Below are 13,595 nucleotides of genomic sequence, written 5' to 3' on the forward strand. Positions count from 1 at the left end.
GGCCCGTGGCCCCCTGAGTTCAGTACTCAGGGTCCTGGAGAAAGCCCGCCTCATCAGGAGCTACAAGCTGGGCTTTGGCTTATTTCACAACACGTGTCTCACGTCATGGTTCCCTGGCCCTCAAACAACCTTGCTCACGGTCACCTGAAATGTTTGCTACAGATACCTAGGTCCCACCGGCCCTAAAGCGGAATTAATATCTGCGTGATGAAGCCCCCAGAGGGTGGGTCTGACATTGACGTGGAATCTCCTCAGAGGATGTCTCAGTGAGAAGTGGTTTGTGGTGAGGAGAGCGGAGGGCAGAGAGCCAGGGGCCCCTGTACCCCTGACCGTCGGGCCCTGCATGGCCTTGGGCTTCCTTAATTTAACCGGTCAGCTTTCTTACAGAGGGCAGATTAAGTCTCAGAGAGGTTAAGTAGTTTACCCAAGGTCCCAGAGCTTGTAAGGGAGCACCGGGGACCTAATCCAACAAATATTTAATGAGTTCCTGACCTGGTTGCTTAAGGATCAATTAGGAAAAATAAGGATACTGTCTTGATGGTTAGTGTGGAAAACAGCTTGATCTCAAAGAAAACCACAACAGTGATTCAGGTTCACGGAGGGGAACCTTGAACTAGGATACTGAGGCCAGAGGGGATGTGTGAGATCAGAGGGAAGAAGAGGAACTAAGGAAGGAGACTGATGGGTGGGCCAGAGCCAGAGCTTGCCCGACTCCAGGTGGGCAGTATGCCAACGTGCTGGGGCCAAAGTTCGTCATCCTGGAGCACGTGAAGGAAGAACTGGACTGAGGCCAGCTTGGGGGAGGTGGGGCGGTAGATAAAGGGTCAGACCTCGAGGGGTCCTGTGGGCCCAGTGAAGGATTTGGGGCAACTGAGCACTTTGCAAATCCTGCATCTGTGTAAACAGAGGCAGGAATGGCCGGCCCTGGTCGACTCAGGCTCCAGGTCATGTGGTCATCCTGAAGCGCCCATGGGTCTGAAACTCAAACAGCTGTAAAACAAGTTTGTGATAAATTTGGTGCAAAAGGTATTTGGCAAAACTTCACCGGGCAGGAAGTTGTTTAAAATCCGTAAAGGATAATCCATAAAGGATAGCTTTAATTATCTTACTTGGTTTGAAAACCTAGGCATTCTCCATAAACATCACTGTGTTTGATGAGGAAGTGTTTTCTCTGACTCTTCTGGGGATGTTGACCCAGTACGTCATGTATGTACCATATTCTTTTTCTAGAATACAAAATTCTGAGTATACTAGTCCAGTGGCCGGGGGCGGAGGGGAGTGAATTCCTGGGACTAGAGTGGTGAGAGTGAGAAGTCAACCTTTTCATTCTACAATGTATTGTTTGCATCTTTCTTGTCCCTACGTTGAGTACTGATGAGCACATCTTTTAAAGAAAGTACATCTTTCTTTAAAATCTGCTTGTTATTCTCTTATAAAGAATGTGCATAACGCATATGTGACATCGTCCATTCAACCCGTACTGACGAGATTTCTAATGTTTCTACTTGAAGTTCAAACCAATGCTGAAGAGAATAGCTTTGTATATATTTGAATATTTGTTCAAATTATGTGGTGGGGCAGCCCCAGTGGCTCAGCGGTTTAGTGCCGCCTTTGGCCCAGGGTGTGATCCTGGAGTTCCGGGATCAAGTCCCACGTCGTGCTCCCGCGTGGAGCCCGCTTCTCCCTCTTCCTGTCTCTCTGTGTGTCTCTAATAAATAAATAAATAATCTAAAAAAAATTATGTGTGTTTTAAGAAAGACTCAAATGAGTAAATTTTATTTTAAAATTTATTATTATTATTTATTATTATTTATTATTTATGAAACACCACAAGCCAGGGCAAGGGGCAGAGGAGGGGGGAGGGATCTCAAGCGACTGTGCTGCGCGCAGGGCCCGATGAGGCACCCTGAGATCATGACCTGAGCCAAAACCAAGAGTCAGATGCTCAACAGACTGAGCCTCCCAGGTGCCCCTCAGATGAATACATTTTAAAGACCTACTCCAGTCTAACGGAAAAGAGCTCTCAGGCGCTGTACAAAGTGAAAGGGTTATAGGCAGAAGGGAGCGGGAACCAGGAAATTCTACCGGCAAACAAGTGGGTTGGTCATCACAAGCTTACTTTCCTTTAGGGGGTAGCGAGGGACCCTCAGGTAGATTAACTGGGTGATTCCTGATGGACAGACTCCATTCCTGAAGCCAGAACTAGTTAAGTCTTGGTGACTGGGCCTTACACCATTTGGAGCCTATTTTCTCATTTTATTTTTTTATTTTTTATTTTATTTTTTTTTATTTTCTCATTTTTAACATGTGACTTTGGAATTAGGATAGGTGGCATTAATAAGGGCAAAGTTTAAAAAATGTTTGATATTTCAGCATTGCTAAAAAAAGTATTTCTACTTCACTTGTCTACAGTATTGGAATCTCTACCTCCTAAAGCCAAAATGGTATTTTTAAAAATCTTACCAATACAATAAGCACTTAAAGGGGGGAGAACTTATTTTTCAATTTATAATTCTTTAAATGATTACGTTTCTGTGTTTCCCATAACTGCCATTTTTATGCTTCTTTTTCTCCACTGGGAGTTCAGGTTTTTTTACTTATTTTGTAGGTAGTCTTTGTTTAGAGGTAGCATATTGAAAATATTTTTCTGCGTTTGTTGTTTAAATTTGCATGTCCTGATGTTACTGACGGGATCCCACTACTCGACAGGGGGATCCCACTACTCGACAGGCTATTTCAGTACGTGGGGCGGTGGAAGAGGAGCCATCCATTGGGAATTTGCCATCCCAAAATAAGCTCTTCCGCAGCCTAAGGATTATTTCAAGCTAATGATTTGTGAAAGGCAGCAAATGCAGGAGAATCTTTGATAATAGAAATGGAAGTTGTCCTTTTGTGAGGGAAATTTACAGTCCTCAGAGAAATATGCATTTGTTAGGGTTTCTTGCTGTCTGTACCGGAAGAAGGGCATGGCTAAATTTCTAGAAACCCTGATCTTTGAAGAAGGCCGGGACACAAATCTGCACAACAACCCAGCCTTTGTCTCCTGCGCTTTCCCTGCTAAACCTCCTCACACTGCCCCCACCCCCCCCACCATCTTTCTTTTGTCTTCAGCTGCTGGAGATGGTATTTGGTGGTGGTTTGCGCCCGAGCCCGAGGGGGAGTCCCGCAGTTTTCCTGAGTCCTATCTCCTTGTATCCAGATGTACACATACTGTAAAACATATTTGTTTTTCTCTGTTAATGCTTTTTTATTATAGGGGAGTCTCAGCCAAGAACTAGGAGGACGGAGGGAAAATTGTATTTCCTCCCCTCTCTATACCTTAGGACCAAGGATGAAAAAAGCAGACCAAATTGGGTGTGTGTGAACTCTGGGCCATCAGGAACACGATGTTTCAAGCTTCAAAATTGAGGTTTCCTTACGTTCTGTGGTAGACAAAGGTCTACGTGGATGTTATAGTCCTTATTTACCTGATGCTAAGAATTTGGGATTGTAGGGGAGGAAAAATGTTCCTTCTGTCCTTTTAGGCCCAGTGACTAGTCTAAGAATTAAATTGAGGTGGAATAACAGGGAAAAGATCTGGTTCCATATTTGTGCCCCGGAGTGTCACAGAGATAGCCTCAAGGGCCACCAGCCGACTGCGACGACGTCCACAGCATCCCCACCTCAAAAGAGCAGGAGCCCGGGGCTTCCCCGCTGGGAGAGGCAGGTCCTGGGAAGGGGAGTGGGAAAACCTGGCCAACAAGGTCGCCGTGTTGGGCGGAGAAGCTTTGTCAGGGGGCACGTTCCCTCTGCTGGTGGCTCTCCGGGCCCCACTATGCTGTGAGCGCGACGGGGCTCGTGGAGGCCCTTAGGACGGGGACGCCTAAAAGTCGGGCTTTTCCTGACTCTGCCGAGGCTCGACTGCCTTCATCTCACAGTAAGTCACGTACCAGTGGCATATTTTGGGGTGGCATGTGGCTTTTTTTTTTTTTTTTTAAGATTCTATTCTTTCCTGACAGACACAGGCCGAGGGGAAGCGCAGCGCGGGCCTCGATCCCGGGACCCCGGGGTCACGCCCTGAGCCCCCCAGCGTCCCTCCCCGGGGGCAGGCTCTGAGTCCCTCCGAGTCGCGGGGCTGGTGACCGGGCCGTGGGCCCGCGGGGGTTGTGCAGGCGGCGGTGGGTGGGCGGCAGGGGCGCGGCTGCGCGGGGGGGGCTCTGCGCTGGGGGTGGCGTGGAGGCCGTGGTCGCCCCGGGACGGAGCTTGGCCCGACGCACGCTCGGCTCCCACGGGCTGGAGCCGGTCCCGCCGCTGCCGACCGGCGTCGGCTCCACGGAGGCGGGTCCTGGCAGCTGCCGTCAGGCCTGGGCTGTGGGGACTGCACGCCTGCGGGTCCGGGAGGCCCGAGGCTCCGTCAGTCCGAGGCCCGTCAGGCCGCGCGCTCCGTGAGGCTGAGGAGGCACCGTGAGGCCTGAGGAGGCACCGTGAGGCTGAGGAGGCACGTGAGGCTCGCGGCTCGGGAGGCCTGAGGATGGCACCGTGAGGCCGAGGCCCGGAGGCCCGGGTACCGTCAGGCCCTGTTGTGCCCAAGATCATGAATCCGGGAAACCCCGAGGAGCCGACACGGATGCAAACTCCCGAGGGTTTAGTCACAAGCTCGAGCCTGGGTCCAAGCGCACCCGACGCAGCGGGGCAGGGACTCGGACCCCGAGACTCAGAGGCGCAGCAGCTTATGGCGGCCCGTGGCCCACGGGATACGCAGGAAGTTGCGCAGTCACGTCGGTCCGCACGCAGGCGGCCGATTGCGTCACCGCGTACCTAGAGGATCCAGGTGAGCGGGCCTGTCCCTGAGCCGGCGTCCGATTAGGGTGTGCCCCGGGCTTGCCTAGGGTGGGGCAGTGCCCTACGCAGGTGGGCAGAGGCGGGGGCAGCACCAGGTGGAGTCAGTCCTGCTCTGCTTGTCCAGGGGTGGGGGGGATTTTGTTAAATTTCCTGGTCCCACAGCCCGAGGCTCGGTCAGGCCGAGTCACCGTCAGGCCTGAGGCACCGTGAGGCCCGCGGCTCGGTCAGGCCCGCGGCTGTGGGCGGCCAGTCCCCCCCCGGGAAGCGCTCCTGAGGAGGGGCGGGCCCGCTCCCGCCCGGGCTCGGAGGCCCGTCACCGCCGGTGTGTGGACGGCCCCGGGGCCGGGTCACCGCCCGGGCGGCACAGCTCCCGCCGGAGTCCTGGGCGGCCTGGCGGCGGCTTCCCGCGGGTCCGCCCCGCGGCCGGGAGGGCGAGGACAGGGGGTGGGGCCCGGGCGTCCCCTCCGGCTGCTCCGCGGGGGGCACGGGGCGGGCCTCCCAGCACGGGGGGGGCTCCGGCCCACAGGGCCCGGCCTCGGCGTCCGCCCGCACCGCCCCGGGCCGCCCCGCGCGCCCTCACGCGCCCTCGCCGCCCCGAACGAAGACCCCCGGGCCGTCCTCAAGCTGTTGGTTGGCTTTAGTTTATTTTATTTTATATTTTTTTAAGATTTTATTTATTTATTCACGAGACACACACAGCGAGAGAGGCAGAGACCCAGGCCCCACGCGGGAGCCGCCGCGGACTCGATCCGGGCCCGGGGTCACGCCCTGGGCCGAAGGCGGCGCCGTTGGCTCGTCTTAAGAGCTGAGCGCAGGCCCATGTCCTGAGCAGTCCCCAGGTGGGCTCTGTGCTGGCTTCACACACTTTTACCGCGATAGTGCACGAAAAGATGCTTTCCCTCCTGCCTGTTTCCTGGTTTTAGATATATGAATCACGAACCTACCTTTTGCTTTCCTTTTGTTTCTGTTGGGCAACTTTTTTTTTTTTTTTTTTTTTTTTTGAGAGAGAGGGTCTTAAAGATTTTATTTATTCGACAGAGAACACAAGCGGGGGAGCAGCGGGGAGGGGGAGGGGGAGGCGCCCGACATGGGACTCAATCCCAGGACCCGGGGATCCGACCTGAGCTGAAGGCAGGTGCTTAGCCAACTGAGCCACCCGGGTGCCCCCCCCCCCCCCCATCAACTATTTTTGACAACTTCTCTGGTACTATAACATGGTCACTCTAATAAAGAAAATAGGCACATAGAGATGACTGGTGTAACCCTCTCCCCTAATCCCTTACCGATACAGGAGACCCACTCACCCCCCTACACGCATGGTAACTGTTGTGCCCAAGATTGCGAATCCGAGAAACCACCAAGGAGCTGACACCGATGCAAGAGCACGAGGGTTTATTAGCGAGCTCGAGCTTGGGTCCAAGTGTGCCCGACACAGCGGAGCAAGGACTTGGACCCCGAAGTGGGTTACAGCTGGGTTTTTTAAAACTTTATTTTTTATTTATTTTTTATGATAGAGAGAGAGAGGCAGAGACACAGGCAGAGGGAGAAGCAGGCTCCATGCACCGGAAGCCCGACGTGGGATTCGATCCGGGTCTCCAGGATCTTGCCCTGGGCCAAAGGCAGGCGCCAAACCACTGCGCCACCCAGGGATCCCCACAGCTGGGTTTTTTATAGGCTGGTCTAGGGGATTTCCAGAAGGGGTGGAGGAATTCTAAGATGGGACTTTCTTCCAGGGGCGTTGGGCTCTGTTGTCTTTGGGATATGGGATTACCTGCCGAGAACATTGAGGACATTCTGCAGTTTTTCCCCTTAAAGTTCAGCTCTTATTCACAGGGAACTAAGATGGCTGTACTTGTGCTAATGCTAAACTTGAGGTGGGATGGCCTTAATTTTTCTCGGCCTCCACAAACAGTGCTTTTTTTTAATTTGTAGTGACTTCTTGGCATAGAAACATCAAGTCTTTTTATGTGAACTAATTTGTAATAAGGGCAACATTAGGGACAGGAAAATTAGAAGAAAGTAGACCATAAGGATCCCTGCAAGCATATTAAGGATTCTAGAACACTGGGAAGCCACTGAGGGCCTTGAAGCAGGGAACTGAATGCAGTCCGGTTTCTGGCTCATTGGCTCTGTAACTCTGACATTCAGATCAGTGGTGTGAGCTGGAGATCTAAATTTAGGAGGCCTCGGTAAGTGCTTAGAACCTGAAGCACTGGGATCCCTGGGTGGCGCAGCGGTTTGGTGCCTGCCTTTGGCCCAGGGCGCGATCCTGGAGACCCGGGATCGAATCCCACATCGGGCTCCCGGTGCATGGAGATAGAGCTGCTTCTCCCTCTGCCTGTGTCTCTGCCTCTCTCTCTTTCTGTGACTATCATAAATTAAAAAAAAAAAAAAAAAAAAGAACCTGAAGCTCTGGGAGTAAAAAAGAAAACTTAGAGAAGAATATATAGTGAAAAATCACAAAATTCATAGGACTGGCTGAGAAGCTGCCAGAAGACTGAGGAGCAGGGACTAGCTAGGAAGGAGGATGGAAGATTATTTTTCCTCCCCTACCTACAAGTGTGGAGGGGTCCAGAAATACAAAATTGAGAACCACGGTCTTAAAGCTTAGAAGGAAAGAGAATGGAATACAGACCACAAGAGGAATATTTGGTCTTTAACCTAGACAGGTGATTCCTTAACTTAAAAAAAAGGTAAAGAGGATGAATGGTGTGGTGTCTAGAGGGTGCCTCTCCATCGGATGTGGGCCAACGATTGATTGGGTGGTGGGAGGTGAAAGTTCACCAGACAGAATGAAGGAGAGAGAACTTTCTTAAATACACCTCAGGGGAGCAGTGAGCAGGACCCCAGAGGAGGGGCTGTCTGCAACAAGCCAGTGGGTGGGGGCTGCATTTAAAGGGGGAGGATGAGGAAGCATGGCGACCGATGGAATCTTCCAGTTTTTGGTGACTGCCCAGGTGTAAGTAGCCCATTGGTCAGTTAGGCTTATGTATCTTTTTTTTTTTTTTTAAGATTGATTGATTGATTTATGATAGACAGTAGAGAGAGAGAGAGAGAGAGAGACAGGAGGAGGGAGAAGCAGGCTCCCTGCAGGGAGCCGGATGTGGGACTCGTCCCGGGACTCCAGGATCGCGCCTTGGGCTAAAGGCAGGCGCTAAACCGCTGAGCCACCCAGGGATCCCCAGCTTATGGATCTTTTTAGGTGGGTCACCTGATGGGCCTGTCGGTATTTGGCCAAGGGGGGCCCGTGGGCCCTTTCTGCATGCCACCCCTCAAGCCTATTTGCCCACAAGTGGCCTCTACAGATGGGATGAGATTTGGGGCTTCTAAACTCATGAGAGGTTGAGGGATTTCCTATCTGATAGACTATATTTTAAACTACATAGTTACATTTTTATCTACATATTCATTACAATGTTTTTCTTGATATAATTACTGTAAGACATTTAAAATTTTATGGGTTCTGCGTTTCAAGTCATGCTTAGTCATGGATGTGCCAAAATTATAAAAATGGTAGTCAATTTAAAATATATATATATTTTATGTATTTTTTTGAGAGAGAGCATGAGCAGTGTTGGGGCAGAGGGAGAGGGAGAAGCAGACTTCCTGCTGAGCAGGGAGCCAGACTCCCAGGACCCTGAGAGATCATGACCTGAGCTGAAAGCAGGCACTTAACTGATTGAGCCACCCAGGTGCACCTCTGATATTTTCTTAACATTTTTATATTAAGGTTAATGTTATATATCAACCTGATTGGACATGGGGTGCCCAGATTAAACGTTTCTGGGTGTGACTGTGAGGGTGTTTCTAGGGGAGATTAGCATTTGAGTCAGTGGATGGATACAAGAGGATTGCCCTCCCTTATGTGGTGGCCTTCATCCCACCTGTTGAGGGCTTGAATAGAATAAAAAAGGCAGAGGACAGAGGAATTCACTTTTTTTTTTCCTGCTTACTTGAACTATATCTCTCATTTACCTTTGGATTCACCACTGGCTTTCTTAGATTTCTGTTTGTAAACAGCAGATCACCAGCCATTTCCTCATAATATGTGTGGCTTCTGTATTTATATATAGGTATCTCCTTTCTCTCTATATAGATAATATATATTGATAATATACTATTCTGTTTTCAAAAGTATGAAGTATATTAGTCAGGGATCTTCAGAGGGACGGAAGATAGATATCTTCTGTTCCCTGACTAATAAATCTATAATGTGTTAGATCTAAAGTAGATCTAAAGTAGAACACTATCATAAATATATGCTCCTTAAGAAAATTCAAGTGTTATAGGAATATATAATTTAGAAGATGAAAGACTGGGGCGCCTGGGTGGCTCAGCGGTTGAGCCTCTGCCTTTAGCTGAGGTCATGATCCCCGGGTCCAGTCCCACGTGGGGCTCCCTGCATGGAGCCTACCTCTCCCTCTGCCTGTGTCTCTGCCTTTCTTTCTCTCTACATCTCTCATGAATAAATAAATAAAATCTTAAGAAAAAAAAAAAAAGAAAATGAAAGACTAAGTCCACAAAAGAACCCCTGTAATCATCTAACAGAATTGGCATGTATCCTCCACCGTCTTTTTTTTTTAAGATTTTATTTATTTATTCATGAGAGACAGAGAGAGACACAGGCAGAGGGAGAAGCAGGCTCCATGCAGGGAGCCTGATGTGGGACTCGATCCCGGGACTCCAGGATCATGCCCTGGGCCGAAGGCAGGCACCAAACCGCTGAGCCACCCAGGGATCCCCCTCCACTGTCTTTATTATATAAAAGTTATACATGCGTATACTTCAAAGCCAAAAAGTTCTTTTTCTTTTTTTTTTTTATATTTTTTTAAATTTTTATTTATTTATGATAGTCACAGAGAGAGAGAGAGAGAGGCAGAGACACAGGCAGAGGGAGAAGCAGGCTCCATGCACCGGGAGCCCGACATGGGATTTGATCCCGGGTCTCTAGGATCGCGCCCTGGGCCAAAGGCAGGCACCAAACCGCTGCGCCACCCAGGGATCCCAAAGCCAAAAAGTTCTATACAACTTATAAAAAACTGCATTCTCTAGCCTGCCTGACTACTCTTTTCTCAGAGATAACTACTTCTAGCTCTTCAGAGCATCTTTTGGTATTTATCTCCATATTTCTTAATAATGTTCTTCTATTGCTACTTGTTTTCTCAGGTTCACCCACTGTCTACCAACCTCTACCTCTCCATCCCAACGACACACGTGCCGTCTTTTTTCTCCAAACCTCCCATTTAGTTTTACTTTATTTTTTGTTAACTGAATATTCAGTTTAAGTTATGAGAGTGAATGTTCTGGTGACTTTTTTTTCTCTGATCGCTTTTCCTTTTCTACTCACGTTACTTTTTCTCAAGTTAATCTTCCTCCTTTGAGGTTAGTGTTCTCTGTATTATTTATTACTACTTGTTAGTGCACAAACTGCTGATTCTCTGTGTCTCTCAAACACCAAGGAGGACATGATTTTTTTTGCCCTGAACACAGGCAAGTATGGTCTTGCCATTTACTGAAATGGGGAAGATCGGTGGAGCAGGCTTGGGGTAGGGAAGATCAGGAGTTCAGTTCCGAACATATTAATTTTGAACTGTCTGTAAGCTATCCAAGTGTCAGCCATACAATTGGACCAGCAGTTCCGGAGTTGAGGAGAAAGTCTGGCAATATAGTATTGGGGAATTATTTAGGCAGTGATGCTGGATGGAATCAGAAAGGTGTGCAAACAGATGAGAAGAGGGCCCAGGACTGAACCCCAAGGCTCTCTGAACCTTGAAAATTCAGGAAGTTAGAAACTGGGTTTCAACCAGAATGCCAGCCATAGCTTATCTCTCCAGATTTCAACTAAAAACCTGGACAAAATACAAATGCAATTATCTGAGTCCTCCAAAAAGTAAATAGTGGCAGACAGGCTGGGTGGGGAAGTTATACCTGAAGAGCGACCGGTAAGGTGGTAGTGACTTTCCTGGGACTTTTCCCTTTATCTCCCAGGGTAATGTGAGTGAGATAATGAATCAAAGACAGTAGAAACTCGGAGAGCAGTCCATCTTGTGAGAGGACCAAGAAAAAGACCCCAGAGAATGTGATTTCTTTTTCTTTTTCCTTCTCTCCCAGTTCTGCCCAGAAGCCAGACCTAACTCTAATTGGAGATCTGCACTCCCAGGCAGTGGGAACCAGGAAAAGGTACCGTTCCTTGCAAGGTGTGGTGGAGGATCCCCCTGTTATTTTTCTCCCTTGCTGCTTTGTCCATAGTGTAGGCCCATTTGTTCAGAATGGCACAATTACACAGGATGTTAAATTTGCAAGAAAACCCCAGCTATCTGGCCACAGGTAATTCGAAAAGGGAGTCAGAGTGGGGAGGAAAGGAGGAGACAACTGGAGAAGGGAATTCCCTTTCTGTGACTATTTCCAGCCTCACCCTACAGAGCTGAGCATAAGGGAACAACCCGAAGAAGCAAAGCAAATGCTTTGAGAAATGGGACTACAGCGTAAACCCCTAGGAAGTCCCAGAGTACTCCTGAGTTGCTCACACAAGGGGCAGATAAATATAAAAAGAACTCTTAAAAACCAGCACTAAAAAAGCAGGCAACCTGGTAAAAAAAGGGATAAATTATTAGAACAGGCATTTTATCAAAGAACACAAACAGATGGCAAATAAGCACACGAAAAGATGCTCAAGATCGTACATTCGTCACTGGTTACATGAAATAAAGAACACAGTAAGTTACTACTATACACCTAGTAAGAAGAGCTAAAATTTTTCAAAAGTTATAATTCAAGGACTGGCAAGTATGCAGAGAAACTGGAATTTTTATTGTACTGCTGGTAGGAATGCAAAATGGTCCAGTTATTTTGGAAAATAGTTTGGCAATTTCTTATAAAGCTAAAGGTATACCTACTATATCGCTCAGCAATCTCTCCCATAGGTATTTACCCAAATGAAATGAAAACATCAGTTAAATGAAGTTCACACAAAAACGTTAATGCAAATGTTTCCAGCACATTTATTCATAGGGAGCTTCAAACGGGGAGCAACCCAAATGCAACGGATAAACTGTGGTATGCCCTGGGAACACCACTCGGCAAGAAAAAGGGACGAACTACTGATAATCATAACATACATGGATCCCAGATGCATTACACTAAGTGAAAGCAGACGGACCTAAGGGCCACGCACTCTATGATTCTATTTATATGATATTCTGGAAAAGACAAGACTAGGCAGATGGCAAACAGGTCAGTCTTCGTCAGTGGTTATTAATCAGGGAAGGGTTTAATTCCAAAGGGACTATAGAATTTGATATTTTGGGGGCAAAGGCTGATGAAGTTATTTATCTTGATTATTGTAATGCCTTCCTATTGCTGCTGTAACAAATTACTCACACATTTGTGGCTAGCACCCCCCACCCTCACCTCATCTCAGCCTCCCCTGTCAACCTATTACTCTTGTGGTATTGGTCATACAACTCTCGCTGCACTTTTTTCAAAAGTCACAGAGCTTCACACCAACAGTGAATTTGGCTGTATGTAAATGTTAAAACTGGGTCTAGAAAACGGGGAACCAGCAGAGGAGACTGAGAAGAAATTACCAGGAAGGTGAGAAGGAGCCAAACGTTCGTGGTGCCCTGGAAGCCAGGTAAAGAAAGTGCATTAGGGAGGGCATGAACTCGGATGTGATTGCTGAGATCCAGCATGGGGAGGGGTGCGTACTGAGCAACATGGAAGCCTCCAGTCAACTACTTGACAGCAGGAGTTTCTGGGGAGCAGTGGAAGCAAAAGCCAGAGAGGTGTGTGGGTTCAAGAGAGAACTGAAGAAATAAAGACAGTTAACAAAGACCAGTGCCACTCAAGTAGCCAGTCCTTGAACCATTACCGGAGAGTTACTGGTCCTGTAGGAGATCAGGAGAACACACAGGGTTTAAACTAACAACCTGGACACCTGGGGGGCTCAGGGGTTGAGCATCTGCCTTCCGCTCAGGGGGTGACCCCAGGGTCCTGGGGTGGAGCCTCATGTCCCTCCAGCTCTCTGCTCAGTGCGGAGTCTGCTTCTCTCCCTCTGCTCCACGTCCCCGCCCCCCCCCCCCCCAGTTCAATCTCTCGCAAATAAAATCTTTTTTAAAAAGCAAATGAAATAAACCTTCCCTCGTGTAACTTTTCACATATGAATATTTTTGTAGGAAAGATGATTGGGGTCAAAATTATTGGGTCAAGTTACCACTAAGAATGCTTTTCCCCATATTTGCCCATTATTGGTATATCCATTTGTGCACACTCCTGCCAAGATTGGATATAAACAATCTCTATTCTTGTTACTCTGGCTTGCAAATATACCATTTATTTTTTAAATTTAAATTAACATATAATGTATTATCAGTTTCAGAGGTGGAGGTCAGTGATTCATGAGTCTTATATAACACCCAGGGCTCGTAACATCACGCGCCCTCTTTTTTTTTTTTAATTTTTATTTATTTATGATAGTCACACAGAGAGAGAGAGGCAGAGACACAGGCAGAGGGAGAAACAGGCTCCATGCACCGGGAGCCTGACGTGGGATTCGATCCAGGGTCTCCCGGATCGCGCTCTGGGCCAAAGGCAGGCGCCAAACCACTGAGCCACCCAGGGATCCCTCACGCACCCTCCTTAATGCCCATCACCCAGTTACCCCATCCCCCACCGGCTCCCCTCCAGTGACCCTCAGTCTGTTTCCTCTGGTTAAGAGTCTCTTACGGTGGTTTGTCTTCTATTTCCCTGATCGGTGGACTGTTTTTTCACATGAT

At 48.5% G+C, this 13,595-nt stretch overlaps 1 long non-coding RNA gene across 1 annotated transcript; it reads left to right on the forward strand.

Annotated features, from left to right (window-relative positions):
* The first annotated feature begins 4,757 nt into the window (after nt 1-4,757).
* LOC119879127 lies at nt 4,758-12,868 on the forward strand. The gene is made up of 3 exons (XR_005387342.1): nt 4,758-4,810; nt 10,933-11,001; nt 11,818-12,868. It is a non-coding gene; the product is annotated as an uncharacterized LOC119879127 (long non-coding RNA).
* The last annotated feature ends 727 nt before the right edge of the window (nt 12,869-13,595 follow it).

Source organism: Canis lupus, unplaced genomic scaffold, assembly GCF_011100685.1.
Source record: "Canis lupus familiaris isolate Mischka breed German Shepherd unplaced genomic scaffold, alternate assembly UU_Cfam_GSD_1.0 chrUn_S311H471, whole genome shotgun sequence".
NCBI lineage: Eukaryota > Metazoa > Chordata > Mammalia > Carnivora > Canidae > Canis > Canis lupus.